Source organism: Macaca thibetana, chromosome 3, assembly GCF_024542745.1.
Source record: "Macaca thibetana thibetana isolate TM-01 chromosome 3, ASM2454274v1, whole genome shotgun sequence".
Classification (NCBI taxonomy): domain Eukaryota; kingdom Metazoa; phylum Chordata; class Mammalia; order Primates; family Cercopithecidae; genus Macaca; species Macaca thibetana.
This window is the reverse complement of record NC_065580.1, coordinates 135,967,672-135,985,881: the sequence shown is the minus strand read 5'-3', so window position 1 is coordinate 135,985,881 and position 18,210 is coordinate 135,967,672.

The following is an 18,210-nucleotide window of genomic DNA, read 5'->3' as shown; positions in this document are numbered from 1 at the left end:
GTGATTCTCATGCCTTAGCCTCCCAAGTAGCTAGGACTACAGGTGCCCGCCACCACACCAGCTAATTTTTGTATTGTAGAGATGGGGGTTCACCATGTTGGCTAGGCTGGTCTCGAACTCCTGACCTTAAGTGATCCACCCACCTCAGCCTCCCAAAGTGCTGAGATCACAGGCGTGAGCTGCTGTGCGTGGCCCACAGCTTCATTTTCTTATCAGGCCAGTTCTGCCCCATGGTGCTGGCTAAGGGTCCTAGAAGTTCAAGCCTAGATCTTTTTTCTTCAGCTTTCCGAAAGATCCTGTTCTCCATTCAATGTTTTAATATTAAGCGTTTTGGCCAGGTACTATAGCTCATGTCTGTAATCTCAGCACTTTGGGAGGCCAAGGTGGGAGGATTGCTTGAGGCCAGGAGTTTGAGACAAGTTTGGCCAATAGAGTGAAACCCTGTCTCTATAAAATAAATAAATAAAATTAGGCTTGTTATCTTAAAATAATTGTAGATTCACGTGCAATGTAAGAAATTAATACCCAGACAGCCCTCGTGCCCTTCATGCAATTTCCCCGAATGGTAACAGCTTGCAAAACTAGAGTGCAATCTCACAACCAGGAAATTGATTTCAATGCCATCCACCGAACTTCTTCAGGTTCTATCAGTTTTTTTTTTTTTTTGAGACGGAGTCTTGCTCTGTCGCCCAGGCTGGACTGCAGTGGCGCGATCTCCGCTCACTGCAAGCTCCGCTTCCCAGGTTCATGCCATTCTCCTGCCTCAGCCTCCCGAGTAGCTGGGACTACAGGCGCCCGCCACCACACTTGGCTAGTTTTTTGTATTTTTCAGTAGAGGCGGGGTTTCACCGTGTTAGCCAGGATGTGCTCAATTTCCTGACCTTGTGATCCACCTGCCTGGCCTCCCAAAGTGCTGGGATTACAGGCGTGAGCCACCGCACCCGGCCGGTTCTATCAGTTTTACATGTAATTGTGTGTGTGTGTGTTTAGTTCCATGCAATGTACTCAGTACTCTAAAAATAGACTCTTCATCTTACAATGTTTTTAAATTTACAGAAAAATTGTTAAGACAGTAGGATTCTCACATATCCTGTACCGTTTCCCCCTATTATTAACATCTTGCAGTGGTATAGTATATTTGTTACCGTTAATGAACTGAAATTAATACATTGTAATTCACTGAAGTCCATACTTTAGTTAGACCTCCTTAATTTTTACCAATTTCCTTTTTCTTTTCTTTTCTTTTCTTTTCTTTTTTTTGAGACAGAGTTTTGCTCTTGTTGCCCAGGCTGGAGTGCAGTGGTGCGATCTTGGCTCACCACAACCTGTCTCATGGGTTCAAGTGATTCTCCTGCCTCAGCCTCCCGAGTAGCTGGAATTACAGGCATGCACCACCACCCTGGCTAATTTTGTATTTTTAGTAGAGACGGGGTTTCTCCATATTGGTCAGGCTGGTCTCAAACTCCCCACCTCAGGTGATCCACCTGCCTTGGCCTCCCAAATTGATGGGATTACAGGCGTGAGCCACTACGTCCAGCCCAATTTCCTTTTCCTGTCCGAAGATCCCATCTGTGACACCATGTGACATTTAGTAGTCATGTCTTCTTAGGTTCCTCTTGGCTGTGATAGTTTACTAAAAAAAATTTTCTTTGAGATAGTGTCACTCTGTCACTCAGGCTGGAGAGTAGCGGTGTGATCATAGCTCACTACAGCCTCTATCTCCTGGGCTCAAGTGATCTCCCTCCTCAGCCTCCCATATTTTTAGTAGAGACAAGGTTTCACCATGTTGGCTAGGCTGGTCTTGAACTCCTGACCTCAGGTGATCTGCCTGCCTTGGACTCCCAAAGTGCTGGGATTACTGGTAGGAGCCACCACACTTGGCCAGTTTAGTTGATATTTTAAAAATAAATTCCTTTGCTATGTAAACTGACCAGAATGGATTCCATTGATTGCAACTAAGACCCATAACTGATGCAGTTAGCATTCAAGCCTCACGCTGGCTAATTTGTGTCTCTGTGTGTGTGTGTGTGTGTGTGTGGTAGAAATGGAGTCTTGCTGTGTTGCCTGGGCTGGTCTCAAACTCCTGGCCTCAAGTGATCCTCCTGCCTTGGCCTCCCAAAGAGCTGGGATGATGGCTGTGAGCTACCACACCTGGTCAGTTTACTTGACATATTGAAAATAAATTTCTGGCCAGGAGAGGTGGCTCACACCTGTAATCCCAGCACTTTGGGAGGCCAACGCGAGTGGATCACTTGAGGTCAGGAGTTCAAGACCAGCCTGGCCAACATGGTGAAATCCCATCTCTACTAAAAATACAAAAATTAGCCAGATGTGGTGGCATGGAGGCTGAGGCAGGAGAATGGCTTGTACCCCGGAGGCAGAGGTTCCAGTGAGCTGAGATGGTGCCACTGCACTCTAGCCTGGGGCGTTAGAGTGAGAATTTGTCTCAATCAATCAATCAATCAATTCCTTTGCTATGTAGACTGACCAGAATGGATTCTGTTACTTGCAACTAAGACCCATAACTGATGTACTTGGCATTCAAGGCTCACTGTGGTGTGGTCTTTGCTTATATCTCTGGCCCCATCTGCCACCATTCCCAGCCTACTACTTTACCCTCCAGAGAGAGGTCTGTTTCCCTCTTCCATACTCTCTCACGGCCTCTGGCCCTTGTATAGGCTGACAGATCCATGTTTATTTCACCTCTGTCATCACCTCCTCTGGGAAGCTTTCTGTGATTTTCCCCAGCAGTCTGGGGTGCCTGCCTCTCATCTGTATGTCCACAGTTCTTTGGGGCAGGTCCATATGCTTGTTAAGATCATGGTCTCTGGCCAGGTATGGTGGCTTATGCCTGTAATCTCAGCACTTTGGGCGGCCAAGGTGGGCGGATCACTTTGAGGTCAGGAGTTCAAGATCAGACTGGCCAATATGGCAAAACTCCTCTACTAAAAATACAAAAATTATCTGGGTGTGGTGGTGCATGCCTGTAATCCCAGCTACTTGGGAGGCTGAGGCAGGAAAATCACCGGATCACTTGAACCCAGGTTGCGGAGGTTGCAGTGAGTGGAGATTGTACCACTGCACTCCAGCCTGGCGACAGAGACTGTCAAAAAAAAAAAAAAAAAAAAAAAAAAAAAAAGTCAGGGGGCGCGGTGGCTCATGCCAGTAATCCCAGCACTTTGGGAGGCCGAGGTGGACGGATCATGAGGTCAGGAGTTCGAGACCAGCCTGGCCAATGTGGCAAAACCCCGTCTCTACTAAAAATACAAAAATTAGCCAGGCAAGGTGCCGGGCACCTGTAATCCCAGGTACTTGGGAGGCTGAGGCAGGAGAATCGCTTGAACCTGGGAGGCGGAGGTTGCAGTGAGCTGAGATCATCCCATTGCACTCTAGCCTGGGCGACAAGAGCAAGACTCTGTCTCAAAAAAAAATCTTGGTCTCTGATGTCAGACATAGCTGAATTCTGACTCTGCCTCCTTCCAGCTGTGTGATTTTAGGCATGTTGTTTATTTTTTATTTATATTTTTATCTTATTTTATCATTATTTTTATTTTTATTATTTTTGAGATAGAGTCTCGCTCTGTCGCCCAGGCTGGAGTGCAGTGGTGTGATCTCAGCTCACTGCAACCTCCGCCTCCCCGGTTCAAACAATTCTCCTGCCTCAGCCTCCTAAGTAGCTGGGACTATAGGCGCATGCCACCACACCTGGCTAATTTTTGTATTTATAGTAGAGATGGGGTTTCACCATGTTGGCCAGGCTGGTCTTGAACTCCTGACCTCAAGTGATCTGCCTGCCTTGGCCTTTCCAAAGTATTTTTTTTTTTTTAAAAGAGATGGGGGTCTCACTAAGTTGCCCAGGCTGGTCTTGAACTCCTGGACTCAAGCGATCCTCCTGCTTTGGCCTCCCAAAGTGCTGGGATTACAGCCATGAACCACTGCACCTGGCCTGAACACACTGTTTAATCTTTGTAATTGCTCTTTTCCTCTTAGGTAAAATAGCATAATAAGAGTTCCTGACTCACAGGTTGCAATGAAAACTGAAGAAAATGCTAAAAAGCACACAGCAGGGCTGGGTGCCGTGGCTCACGCGGGAAATCCCAGCACTTTGGTAGGGCGAGGTGGGCGGATCATGAGGTCAAGAGATCGAGACCATCCTGGCCAACATAGTGAAACCCGGTCTCTACTAAAAATACAAAAATTAGCTGGGCGCGGTGGTGCACGCCTGTAGTCCCAGCTACTCAGGAGGCGGAGGCAGGAGAATTGCTTGAACCTGGGAGGCGGAGGTTGCAGTGAGCTGAGATCGCACCACTGCACTCCAGCCCTGGTGACTTGAGTGAGACTCCGTCTCAAAAACAAACAAACAAAACAAAAAAGCAAACAGCACACAAAGTAGGCCAACGGTCAGTGTTAGCTGTGGTCATTCCTACAGTCAAGCCCAGAAGCCCTGACCTGTCATTCATCGCATGAAGTTGAAATGGTCCGATTCCATGGGAGCTGTCACTTCCCTTACACTTAGCTCTGGGATGGCAGAGACCACTCCTTTTTCATCTTTCTATTCTCAGAGTTGACCTAAAAATAGGTGTTTGTCAAGTGGCCTAAATGGATTACCCACCCCAGCTCCTGTAGTTCCTGCTACATGGGACACCATGAGAATCTTCTTTTCTAGCTCTGTGCCAGGAAAGCTTTTGCTGCTTCTGAAGACCTGGGAAGTTTCTCCTTGGGGACAGTTAGGCAACATGGTTCAAGGGCGGCTGCTGTTATCTGGAGTCTGTTAGCCTGGGTTTCTTTCTTTTCCTTCCTTCCTTCCTTCCTTCCTTCCTTCCTTCCTTCCTTCCTTCCTTCCTTCCTTCCTCTCTTTCTCTCTTTCTCTCTTTCTTTCTTTCTTTTCTTTCTTTCGAGACGGAGTCTCACTCTGTCCCCCAGGCTGGAGTGCAGTGGTGCGATCTCAGCTCACTGCAACCTCCACCTCCAAGGTTTAAGCGATTCTCCTGCCTCAGCCTGCCGAGTAGCTGGGACTACAGGTGCCCGCCACCACACCCAGCTAATTTTTGTATTTTTAGTAGAGATGGGGTTATACCATATTGGTCAGGCTGGTCTTGAACTCCTGAGTTTGGATGATCTGTCCGCCTTGGCCTCCCAAAGTACTGGGAATACAGGCGTGTGCCACTGCACTCAGCCTAACCTGGGTTTCAATACCAGCTATGTGGCTTGCATCCTGTGTGAACTGGAGTTATTTCCCTCTCTGTGCCTCCTTTCCTTATCTGCTAGTTTGGCCTGGCACACAGGACTGGCTACATCATTTGCAGGGCCCATCGCAAAATGAAACTCGAGGGCTTTTGTTGAAAAATTATTAAGGATTTCCAAATGGCTACAGTAGAGCATGAAATCGAGTGTGTAATTGCATGGGCCATATTCCTGAGGCCGGCTCTCCTGACACTCACTGAGAATGGGTGCTGTTTTTTTTTCTATCTTGCTCAGTGCTCTGTCCACAGTCCCTAGAACAGTAGGTACAGACTGAATACATGTTTACTGAATAGGCCAGGTGCCGTGGCTCACACCTGTAATCCCAGCACTTTGGGAGGCTGAGATGGGCGAATCACGTGAGGTCAGGAGTTTGAGACCAGCCTGGCCAACGTGGCAAAACTCCGTCTCTACTAAAAACACAAAAATTAGCTGGGCATTGTGGCAGGTGCCTGTAATCCCACTCCAGAGAGTGGGTGACAGAGCAAGACTCCATCTCAAAAAAAAAAAGTTTATTGGATACACAAACAAACAAATAACTAAATGGAGGCTGGGAGAAGTGGCAGCTGGTGGGATTGGGGATGGCACAGGGTTCTCATCTCAGAGTCTCCTCTCTGGGGCTCAGTTTCTTCTTTCTGCCTCTCTCTTTTTTTTTTTTTGAAATGGAGTCTCACTCTTGTTGTCCAGGCTGGAGTGCAATAGTGCAATCTCAGCTCACTGCAACCTCTGCCTCCCAGATTCAAGCGATTCTCCTACCTCAACCTCCCGAGTAGCTGGGATTATAGGTGTGTGCCACCATGCTCGGCTAATTTTTGTATTTTTAGTAGAGATGGGGTTTCACCATGTTGGCCAGGCTGGTCTTGAACTCCTGACCTCAGGTGATGCCCCCCCGCCCACCTCAGCCTCCCAAAGTGCTGGGATTACAGGTGTGAGCCACCGCGCCCGGCTGGGACTCAGTTTCTTTCTCTGTAAACTAGAAGGGGTGGCCTGTGATCGTGAATCTTCTTCTAGGTCTCTAGTTCCATGCCACCATCACTCAGAATAAATCTGAGCTCCCCTATTGGGATTTGCCATCAGAGGTGGCAACACTTTCTTCTGGCTTTTTGTTACTCATGGCTTGGTTATAAAAAACGGACAAGGCCGGGTGTGGTGGCTCAAGCCTGTAATCTCAGCACTTTGGGAGGCTGAGGTAGGAGGATCACTTGAAGCCAGTAGTTCAAGACCAGTCTGGCAACAAAGCAAGACCCCATCTCTACAAAATGTAATCATAAAAAAAGAAATCAGCCAAATGTGATGACAAGTGCCTGTAACCCCAACAACTCAAGAGGCTGAGGCAGGAGGATTGCTTGAGCATAGAAATTTGAGGTTGCAGTGAGCTATGCTACTGCCACTGCACTGGAGCGTGAGTGAAAGAGCCAGACCCTATCTCTAAAAGAAAATATTAAAATTAAAAAAATTAGTTGGGTGTGACAGCACGTACCTGCATCCCAGCTACTGGGGAGGATCACTTGAGGCCAGGAGTTGGAGGTTGCAGTGAGCTGTGATCACACCACTGCACTCCACCCTGGGTGACAGAATGAGACCCTGTCTCTAAAAAAAACCAATACAACAAAAACAAACAGATGTCAAAGGAGCAGGTCAAACAAACAAACAAATATAAATTAAAAACAACAAAAAAGAAACAGGCCAGGTGTGATGGCTCACTCCTGTAATCCCAGCACTTCGGGAGGCCAAGATGGTCGGATCACTTGAGGTCAGGAGTTCAAGAGCAGCCTGTCCAACATGGTAAAACCCTATCTGTACTAAAAATACAAAATTAGCAGAGCATGGTGGCGGGAGCCTGTAATCCTAGCTACTCGGGAGGCTGAGGCAGGAGAATTGCTTGAACTCGGGAGGTGGAAGTTGCAGTGAGCTGAGATTGTGCCACTGTACTCCAGCTGGCACAACAGAGCCAGACTCCGTCTTAAAAAAAAAAGAACAGAAAAAGAAAAGAGAAAGAACCTTAGACTGAGTTGTTGGTGTGTCTGGATTTCAGTGTCTTTGGGCAAATCACATGACCTTTCAGAGGTGTTTTTTTTTTTTTTTTTCGAGACAGGGTCTTGCTGTGCTGCCCAGGCTGGAGTGCAGTGGCATGATCTTGGCTCACTGCAATCTCCACCTTCCAGGTTCAAGTGCTTCTTGTCCCTCAGCCTTGTGAGTAGCTGGTACTATAGGTGCCTGCCACCATGCCCAGCTTATTTTTTTAATTTTTTTATTTTTGAGACGGAGTTTTGCTCTTGTTGCCCAAGCTGGAGTGCAGTGGCACGATCTTGGCTCACTGCAACTTCCACCTCCTGGGTTCAAGCAGTTCTCCTGCCTCAGCCTCCCAAGTGGCTGGGACTACAGGTGCATGCCACCACTCCCGGCTAATTTTTTGTACTTTTAGTAGAGACGGGGTTTCACTGTGTTCGACAGGATTGTCTCGATCTCCTGACCTCATGATCCGCCCGCCTCGGCCTCCCAAAGTATTGGGATTACAGGCGTGAGCCACCGCACCCAGCCTCCCAGCTAATTTTTGTATTTTCAGTAGAGACAGAGCTTCGCCACATTGCCCAGGCTGGTCTCAAACCTCTGACCTCACGTGATCCACCCTCCTTGGACTTTCAAAGTGCTGGGATTACAGACGGGAGCCTCCGCACCTGGCCTCAGCTTCCACATCTATAAAATGAGGATAATAATGCCACTCCATAGAGCTATTGTGGGATTCGTGGAAATGGCACTGGTAGGAGCCCCGGGTAATCCGTGTGACACCAAGTAAGTGTAAAGCTGTGTGGCCACCTATTTAAACACACATGGCATGCCTGGGAGATGATGCTCTTTTCATGTGTATCTGTTACACTGGGTCAGAAGGTGGCAATCAAAGGCAAATTCTGAGTGGATGGGGAAAGGGGTCCTACTGGGTGTTCAGAGGTGAGAAAGAGTGACATTCTAATTGGGGGAAAGGTTCTAGTCCAGAAGCAAGTAAAGATATATACATGCTCTGAGGCCAGGCATGGTGGCTCATGCCTGTAATCCCAACACTTTGGGAATCTGAAATCGTGGATTGCTTGAGCCTAGGAGTTTGAGACCAGCCTGGGCAATATAGTGAAACCCTGTCTATATGAAAAATTTAATTACATTAGTCGGTATGGTGGCTCATGCCTGTGGTCCCAACTACTCAGGAGGCTGAGCTGGGAGGATTGCTTGAGTCTGGGAGGTTGAGGCTGCAGTGAGCTGTGATTGTACCACTGCACTCCAGACCTGGGTAACAGGGTAACTGTCTGAAAAAAAAAAAGACATATACATGCTCCAAAGGCAATACACCAGATTGATGTTCTGAGGTGGGGACATTTGCAAGGAGCCCATCCTGCAAAGATCTGGAAGAAGAGTTGCAGGCTGGATGTAGTGGCTCACGCCTGTAATCCCAGCACTTTGGGAGGCCAAGGCAGGTGGATAACTTGAAGTCAGGAGTTGGATACCAGCCTGACCAACATGGTGAAACCCTGTCTCTGCTCAAAATACAAAATGAGCTGGATGTGGTGGCGCACGCCTGTAATCCCAGCTACTCGGGAGGCTGAGGCAGGAGAATCGCTTGAACCCAGGAGGCGGAGGTTGCAGCGAGCTGAGATCACGCCATTGCACTCCAGCCTGGGAAACAAGAACAAAACTCCATCTCAAATAATAATAATAATAATAATAATAAAGAGTTGCAAGTGGAAGGAATGGTGAGGGTATGAGGGCCTACAGGCAAGTGCTGCGCTATCTTCTGAGGTAGTGAGTTTCCTGTCCAGTATCTGGGAGGATACCACGGAGGGTGAGTGGTGGCCAGGAATTGTTCAGGGACCTCCACTGGGAGGTTTGATTTGAGAAGCTGAGGGTTGGAGCCAAGTTGTGGGGAATGCTTAAAGCCTTGGGTCAGACTCCGCCTAGAGCCCAAAGATCCTCAGCCTACCCAGAATCCTGGGGAGGGATGAGTGCTAGATGTGAGGGCTATGGGCTCCTCGTGTTTAAGGGGGAAAAAAGGAACAGAGAACTAGCTCTATTTTGTCAGGCATCTTTTTCTGGGGTTCAGGTTCTTTCTGGCTCTTCTGCTAGTCTCTAGGTGAGCTGATTTTGCATCGCCTCCTCTGAGTTTCACAAACAACACTGAGGGCCATGGGGAGTCATTGAGGGTTCTTGAGCAGGGGAGGAGTCAGATGGAATGGATGTCCCATTGACCTGATCTGTGAAAGCCCAGGCCTCCGCCACCTCCCTTTCTCACACTTTACACAGCGCTTCAGGAAGAGGAGATTTCTCTGATTCTTTGCTAGAGATGCCACCTCCCTCCTGGCTCTCTCCTGCACCCCCACGGGAAAGGATTACTGGTTCTCAAAGTGCAGGAGATGTATTATTGTAAACACGCATGGCTTAATCCACATCAGCCGTTATCCTGATCTTGGGAACAAGGCTTTCCTTCTCCAGTGCTCCCAGGCCTGCCCAGCCTTGCAGGAACCCCCAAGGACCAGATGCCAGCCTCTCTGTGCAAACTCACACACTTAGACACAGATACCGGGCATCATTCAGCCCTACCATGGTGGAGAGTGTGGCATTTGGAAAACGAGCAGACATTTGCATCCCAGAGAGCCAGGCCCCGTCTGAATCTGGTCTCCATCGCTTTCTGTGCTTTGCGGTTACTTCCGCTTTCTCTGCTTCCGTTGACTTATCTGTAAAATGGGCATAATGGTGCCTGTCTCGCCGTGTGCGTGCCTGTGTGTGTGTGCATGGGAATTACATGAAACAATGACTTTAGAGCTGGGCGCAATGGCTGATACCTGTAATTCCAGCACTTTGGGAGGCTGAGGCGGGTGGATCACTTGAGGCCAGGAGTTCGAGAGCAGCTTGGCCAACATGGCAAAACCCCGTCTCTACTAAAAATACAAAAATTAGCCAGGCATGGCGATGCATGCCTGGAACCCTAGCTACTCGGGTCGTGGGGCATAAGAATCTCTTGAACCCAGGAAGCAGCGGTTGCAGTGAGTCGAGATCACACCACTGCGTGGTGGCTCACGTCTGTAATCTCAGCACTTTGGGAGTCCGAGGTGGGCGGATCATGAGGTCAGGAGATTGAGACCATCCTGGCTAACACGGTGAAACCCCGTCTCTGCTAAAAATACAAAACACTAGCCGGGCGTGGTGGCGGGCGCCTGCAGTCCCAGCTACTCGGGAGGCTGAGGCACGAGACTGGCGTGAACCCAGTGAGCCAAGATCGCACCACTGCACTCCAGCCTGGAAGGAAGGAAGGAAAATGCTTTTAGGAAAGAAAAGCCTCAGTGATCTTCCTGGCACACACTAGATGCTCAGGAAGTATCTGTTGAATGAATGAATGAATGCATGCACGGACAAAGCAATTCTTTGGCAGTCTGCTTAAGGGCAGGCTCCCTCAGTGGCTTGTATTCTGTACTCTTTCCTGACTTATGAAGGAGGAGAGGAAGAAACGGGTGTGTCCAGGGCTTCTCCTTGGTGCCCGTGGGTACATTGTTGCATCTGATCCTCTGGAGAGACGGGGATTCATGTGCTCTTTCTACAGATGGGGAGACTGAGGCTAGAGGAGGTTAGGAGGAAAGGAGCACGTGGACCTAGCTTTCCTTGGGTCTCCCCAGGGCTGCCCCAGGGCTGAGCAGGCAGAGGTGATGAAGAACAGCTATGGGTCGGAGCAGTGAGGGAACACTAGGTACCGTGGTGAGGGTGACAGCTCCGGGTTGTCCGTAGGCAAGGCTGCAGCAGGACAAGAGGCCACTCAGTCTTTCCCTCCTATTTCTGTCTGCACCTGGGCTTACCTCCATCTGTCTCTTCTCCTCTCCTCCCCACTCCTCAGCTTGTGCCCTTTCAACATTTTTTTTTCTTTCTTTCTTTTTGGTCTTAATCCATGACTGAGGACTTGCGTGTGGTTTCTGTTGCCCAGGCTGGACTGCAGTGGCATGATCCTGGCTCCCTGCAACCTCCGCCTCCTGGGTTCAAGCAATTCTCTTGCCTCAGCCTCCCAACTAGCTGGGACTACAGGTGCATGCCACTACGCCTGGCTAATTTCTGTATTTTTAGTAGAGACGGGGTTTCGCCATGTCGGCCAGGCTGGTCTCGAACTCCTGACCTCAGGTGAGCTGCCCACCTCGGCCTCCCAAAGTGCTGGGATTACAGGTATGAGCCATCATGCTTATCCTGCCTGCACAGTTTCTAAGAACCAAAAGGTTGACCTGGTGAAAGACAGAGGTTGCAGGCCCTCCACACCCCTGCTATTCATACCTCCATGCCTCAATTTTTCCATCTATAAATTGGGATTGTTATAAGGATTCTGGGTGATGTGTGTTGGTTCTGAGTACAGTTCTGGCCAACGGGAAGTGCCTAACAGAGGAAAATTGTTGCTGTTATTATTTTGCCTGTTCCTAAGGCTAACCCAACTTAAGTTCTTTAATATTCTGGAAACTGGAACAACACAGTGACTGATGCCTGTAACCCCAGCATTTTGGGAGACCAAGGTGGGAGGATCACTTGAGCCCAGGAGTTTGAGACCAGCCCGGGCAACATAGCATAACCTTCTCCCTACAAAAAAATTTAAAAGTAGCCAGGCACAGTGGTGAGCACCTGTGGTCCCCCAGTGGCTTGGGAGGCTGAAGTGGGAGGATCACCTGAGCCTAGAATTTTGAGGCTGCTGTGAGCTATGATGGCACCGCTGCACTTCAGCCTGGGTAACAGAGCAAGAAATTATTATTATTATTATTATTATTATTATTATTATTAAGTGGCCAGGCATGGTGGCTTATGCTTGTAATCTCAGCACTTTGGAAGGCTGAGATGGGAGGACTGCTTGAGCCCAGCCCTTCAGGAGCAGCCTGGGCAACATAGTAAGAACCCTTCTCTAAAAATAAAATTAAATTTTTAAAAATCTGGAAACTAATTCTGGAGAGGATTGGAGTCTGAGATTCTGAAGGTTTATTTTGGATACATTGTGCCTCAATTTTATGATCACTAAAATGCAGGTCTCTGCATGTCTGACCCCCAGGAAGGTGTTGAGATGTTGGCCATTTGAGTCAGTGGACAGGAAAACCAGGGGTAACTCCTGTAGAATTTACACAGGGCCAAGTTTGGATGGTAAACCCAGGAAGAGCAGGGCTGAGATGAAGCATGGCCTGCCCCAACGTGAGGTTCACTTAAGGTTTGTGGAGCGACTCACGATGCATAGGTGGTGGCTGACCACAGGTGAGTATCCTGGAGCTAGAGAATGACCCCAGGTCCTAAGCAGCCCCAGAATTTCTTGGCAGGTCACGGCAGAGGGAGCTGTGCCCAGGGAATGTTTTTGGACATTGCAAAGATGATTTTCTCTCTTGGGAAGGAGTCTGATCTCTTTAACTCCTTTGTGAAGATGCCAAAAACATCTGCAGTGGATGCTGCTGGAATTGCTCATGAGATGTAAACTACATTTCAGAGAAAAGAGCAATCTATCAGAGGATATTCCTTCCAGCGACTGAGAACCTTTCAGAGCTTGATTGCTATGAGTGCCCCAGCCTTTCCAAAGTGTTTTACTCCACTCTCAAATGAGATAACGAAGCCCTTTAATTTACTGTTCAACTCCCAAACAGAGTAAGCGGGTCAGGCGTCATCTACACCCCAGGCCTAAGGAGATAGAAGGCTGGAACCAGGCTCAGAAGGCCACACTGAACCCGGCATGTTGTCAATGGTCCTTCTCAGATCTATCTATCTATCTATCTATCTATCTATTTTTGAGACAGGGTCTTGCGCTGTCACCCAGGCTGGAGTGCAGTGGTGTGATCACAGTTCACTGCAGCTTCAAAATCCTGGGTTCAAGGGATCCTGCTGCCTCAGCTTCCCGAGTAGCTGGGACTACAGGCACATACCACCATGCCTGGCTAGTTTTTTTTCATTTTCTTTTTTTTTTTTTTTTTTTTTGAGACGGAGTCTCGCTCAGTCTCCCAGGCTGGAGTGCAGTGGCGCGATCTCGGCTCACTGCAAGCTCCGCCTTCCGGGTTCAAGCCATTCTCCTGCCTCAGCCTCCCGAGTAGCTGGGACTACAAGCACATACCACCATGCCTGGCTAGTTTTTTTCATTTTCTTTTCTTTTTTTTTTTTTTTTTTGAGACGGAGTCTCGCTCAGTCTCCCAGGCTGGAGTGCAGTGGCGTGATCTCGGCTCACTGCAAGCTCCGCCTTCTGGGTTCACGCCATTCTCCTGCCTCAGCCTCCCGAGTAGCTGGGACTACAGGCGCCCGCCACCACGCCCGGCTAATTTTTTGCATTTTTAGTAGAGACGGGGTTTCACCGTGTTAGCCAGGATGGTCTCCATCTCCTGACCTCGTGATCTGCCTGCCTCGGCCTCCCAAAGTGCTGGGATTACAGGCGTGAGCCACCGCGCGCCCGGTCCATTTTCTTCAGAGATGGAATCTTGCTATGTTGCCCAGGCTAATCTTGAATTGCTAACCTTAACAATCCACCCACCTCGGCCTCTAAAAGTACTGGGATTGCAGGTGTGAGCCACTGTGCCCAGCCTCTTCCTAGTTCTTGGTTCCCTCTTGCAAACTGACCCATGGGAACAACTTTGCCGGGCTTCTGAATTTGCCTAAATGTCCTTAAATCCTTTGGACAGGATCAGAGTTTAGATTAAAGCAAGGACATCTCCTTCCCTTCCTTTTTAGCCCTCACCCCAATCATAATCCCAGTCATTTTTCTGAGAGGGAAACTGAGACTCAGAGAAGTTGGGTCACTCCCTTCAGAGCACAGAGTTAGGTCACAAAAGACTAAAATTAGATCCAGGTCTGCCTGGCCTTCCACTGCTCTAGAGGCTGCTCCAGCAGGGTTCCCTTGTGTCCCAGGAAGGCCCGAAGCTACTTGGTCACCCTCTCCAGAACTTCCCTCCAAGAATATGAAAAGGCCTTCTTTCTCATTTGTGGCAGATGCGGATGAAAACACAAAGCATGAGGCTAGGTGTGGTGGCTCATGCCTGTAATCCCAGCACTTTGGGAGGCTGAGGTGGGAGGATCACTTGAGGTTAGGAGTTCAAGACCAGCCTGACCAACATGGTGAAACCTCGTCTCTACTAAAAATACAAAAATTAGCCAGACGTGGTGGTGCACACCTGTAGTCCCAGCTACTGGGGAGGCTGAGGCAGGAGAATTGCATGAACCTGGGAGGGGGAGGTTGCAGTGAGCCGAGATTGTGCCATTGCGCTTCAGCCTGGGCAGCAAGAGTGAGATTCCATCTCAAAAAAGAAAAATAAAACACAAAGTATAACCCTACTATGGCAGATTGCAGAGGCACATGGTTCACACCACCTTCCATGAAGGGTTTGTGACTCTTCTGTGAATGCTGTCCATAGGGAACCGTCTAAACTGCAGAGAGCTCCTTCTCCCAATATCCCATGTCTGTGGAAGGGTGGAGGTCCAGCCATCTTGGCCAAGCCTGGACAAGTGTGAATGGCTGTTTCAGCTCCTGTTCTCCTTCTGGGCTCAGTGGAAGCTTACCTTCTCGCCAATTCTCCATTGCTTGCTCCTGCTTCCTTCTGGCCTCTTGCTCTCAAGAACACTTTTTTCTTTTTTTTTTTGAGATGGAGTCTCGCTCTGTTGCCCAGGCTGGAGTGCAGTGGCGGGATCTCGGCTCACTGCAAGCTCTGCCTCCCGGGTTCATGCCATTCTCCTGCCTCAGCCTCCCCAGCAACTGGAACTACAGGCGCCCGCCACCACGCCCGGCTAATTTTTTGTATTTTTAGTAAAGACGGGGTTTCACCATATTGGCCAGGTTGGCCTCAAACTCCTGACCTCGTGATCCGCCTGCCTTGGACTCCCAAAGTGCTGGGACTACAGGCATGAGCCACCGCGCCCGGCCTTTTTTTTTTTTTTTTTTTTTTTTTTAAGAGACAGTGTCTTGCTCTGTCACCCAGGTTGTAGGTGCGGTGGTGCAATCATGGCTCACTGCAGCCTCTTAACTCCTGGGTTTGAGTGATCCTCCTGCCTCATCCTCCTGAGTAGCTAGGACTACAGGTATGCACCATCATGCCCAGATAATTTTTTATTTTTTGTAGAGGTGGGGGTCTTGCTATGTTGCCCAGGCTGGTCTTGAATTCCAATTCCTGGGCTCAAGTGATCCTCAGCTTCCCAAAGTGCTGGGATTACAGGCATGAGCCACTGTGCCTGGCCTTCAAGGGCACTGCTTAATAAGTATCCTGCTTGCTCAATCGATCTCAGAGTGTTTCCTGGGGAATGTCATCTGTGAGGTTGCACATACACCTGTGCCTATGTATCAAAACATCCCTAGGTACCCCATAAATATATGCATTCTTACTTGCAATTGAAACAAAACAGTCTGGGTGTGGTGGCTTATGCCTGTAATCCCAGCACTTTGGAAGGCTGAGGTGGAGAGATCACTTGAGGTCAGGAGTTTCGAGACCAGTCTGGCCAACATAGTGAAACCTCGTCTCTACTAAAAATACAAAAATTACCCAGGTGTGGTGGCACATGCCTGTAATCCCAGCTACGCAGGAGGCTGAGGCAGGAGAATTGCCTGAACTCAGGAGATGGAGGTTGCAATGAGCCATGATCGTGCCACTGCATTCCACCCTGGGCGAGAGTGAGACTCCATCTCAAAAACTAAACTAAACTAACTAACTAAATAAAAAATCTTGAAAAAAATTAAATAATTTTATCTATCTAAATTCTAAATTTCCCCTTTCCTTCTCCCTAACAGGAAAAGCTCTATCCTGTTAACCATGTTTTGAAACTCCATAAACCAACACATACATAGTTAGTTGATTTTTTTTTTTTTTTTTTTAAATAATAGAGATAGGGTTTCACCATGTTGCCCAGGCTGGTCTTGAACTCTTGGGCTTAAGCGATCTGCCCTCCTCAGGGTCAGTTGGTTTTTACAAAATGGCAAAGACAATCAAATGGATAAATAGTAGTCATGTCAACAAATGGTGTTGCAGCCAGGTGTGGTTGCTCACGCCTGTAATCCCAACGCTTTGGGAGGCTGAGGCAGGAGGATGGCTTGAGGCCAGCAGTTCATGACCAGGCTGGGCAACATAGCAAGACCCTGTCTCTTAAAAAAAAAAAAAAAAAAAAAAAAAAAGGCCGGGCGCGGTGGCTCAAGCCTGTAATCCCAGCACTTTGGGAGGCCGAGGCGGGCGGATCACAAGGTCAGGAGATCGAGACCACAGTGAAACCCCGTCTCTAAAAAAAATACAAAAATTAGCCGGGGCGCGGTGGCGGGCGCCTGTAGTCCCAGCTACTCAGGAGGCTGAGGCAGGAGAATGGCGGGAACCCAGGAGGCGGAGCTTGCAGTGAGCCGAGGTCACTGCACTCCAGCCTGGGCAACAGCGTGAGACTCCGTCTCAAAAAAAAAAAAAAAAAGCAGCTGTGTGTGGTGCTATGTGCCTGTAGTCCCAGTCACTTGGGAGCCTGAGGTGGGAGGATCGCTTGAGTTTGAGACTGCAGTGACCTGTGATTGTACCACTGCACTCTATTCAGCCTGGTTGGAAGACTCTGTCTCAACAAACAAACAAACAACAAATGATATTGGAACAACTAGTTATGCATATATTTTTTTAAAAAAGAAAGAACCTTGACCACCTCTACCTCACAACTTAACAAAAATTATTTCAAAATGGATCGTAGACCTAAATCCAAACCTCAAAATTAAAATACTTCCCAAAGGAAACACAGGAGAAAAACTTTGCGAGCTGAGATTAGGAAAAATGTTTCTTAGATATAGCTTCTATATCCATGAAGCATAAACAAAAACATATGCTAAACTAGATTTCATAAAAATTAAAAACATCTGATTTTCAAAAGACACTCTTATGAAAATGGAAAAACAAACCACAAACCGGGAAAAAATGTTTGCACAGCACATATATGATAAAGGACTTTTATTGAGAATGTAAAGAATCCTCAAAAGTCAGTAGTAATAAATTTAATAACTAAAATAAAAATGGCCAAATAGGCCAACACAGTGCCTGTAATCCCAGCACTTTAGGAGGCCAAAGCAGAAGGATCACGTGAGCCCAGAAGTTCAAGACCAGCCTGGGCAATACAGTAAGACCTTGTCTCTACAAAATATATGCAGCTGGGTATGGTGGTGTGTTCCTGTGGTCCCAGCTACTTAGGAGGCTGAAGTAGGAGGATCAGTTGAGCCTGTGAGGTTGAGGCTGCAGTAAACTGGGATTGTGCCACTGCATTCCAGCCTCAGCAAAAAATAAATAAATAAAAATAATTTTAAATTAAAAAGAAAAAGAAAAAAATTTAAGGTGAACATAAAGCCAGGTATGGTGGCCCATGCCTGTAATCCCAGCACTTTGGGTGGCTCAGGCAGGTGGATCACTTGAGGTCAGGAGTTTGAGACCAGCCTGGCCACCATGGTGAAATCCCGTCTCTACTAAAAATACAAAAATTAGCCCGGCAAGGTGGCTGGTGTCTGTAATCCCACCTACTTGGGAGGCTGAGGCAGGAGAATCACTTGAACCTGGGAGGCAGAGGCTATAGTGAGCCGAGACGGTGCTACTGCACGCCAGCCTGGGCAACAGAGTAAGACTCGGTCTCAATAAATAAATAAATAAATAAATAAATAAATAAATAAATGTAACATACACTTACCACATGACCCAACAATCCCATTTTTAGGTGTTTAACCAGGAGGAATGAAAATTTGTATTCAAACAAAATGTTGGTTCACAAATATTTACAGTAGGTTTATTTATAATTGCCCCAAAACTACAAACAAGTCAATTGCACTTCAACTAGAGAACGGATAAACGAATTGGTACATCCACACAGTAGACTATATTCAGCAGTTAAAAAAAGGCGATTGAGATACTCAACAACATGAATGAATCTCAAAGGTATTATGCTAAGTGGAAGAAGACAGACTCAAAATGCCACAGACTCCCTGTTTACAGGAGATGTGAGGTGAGGGAA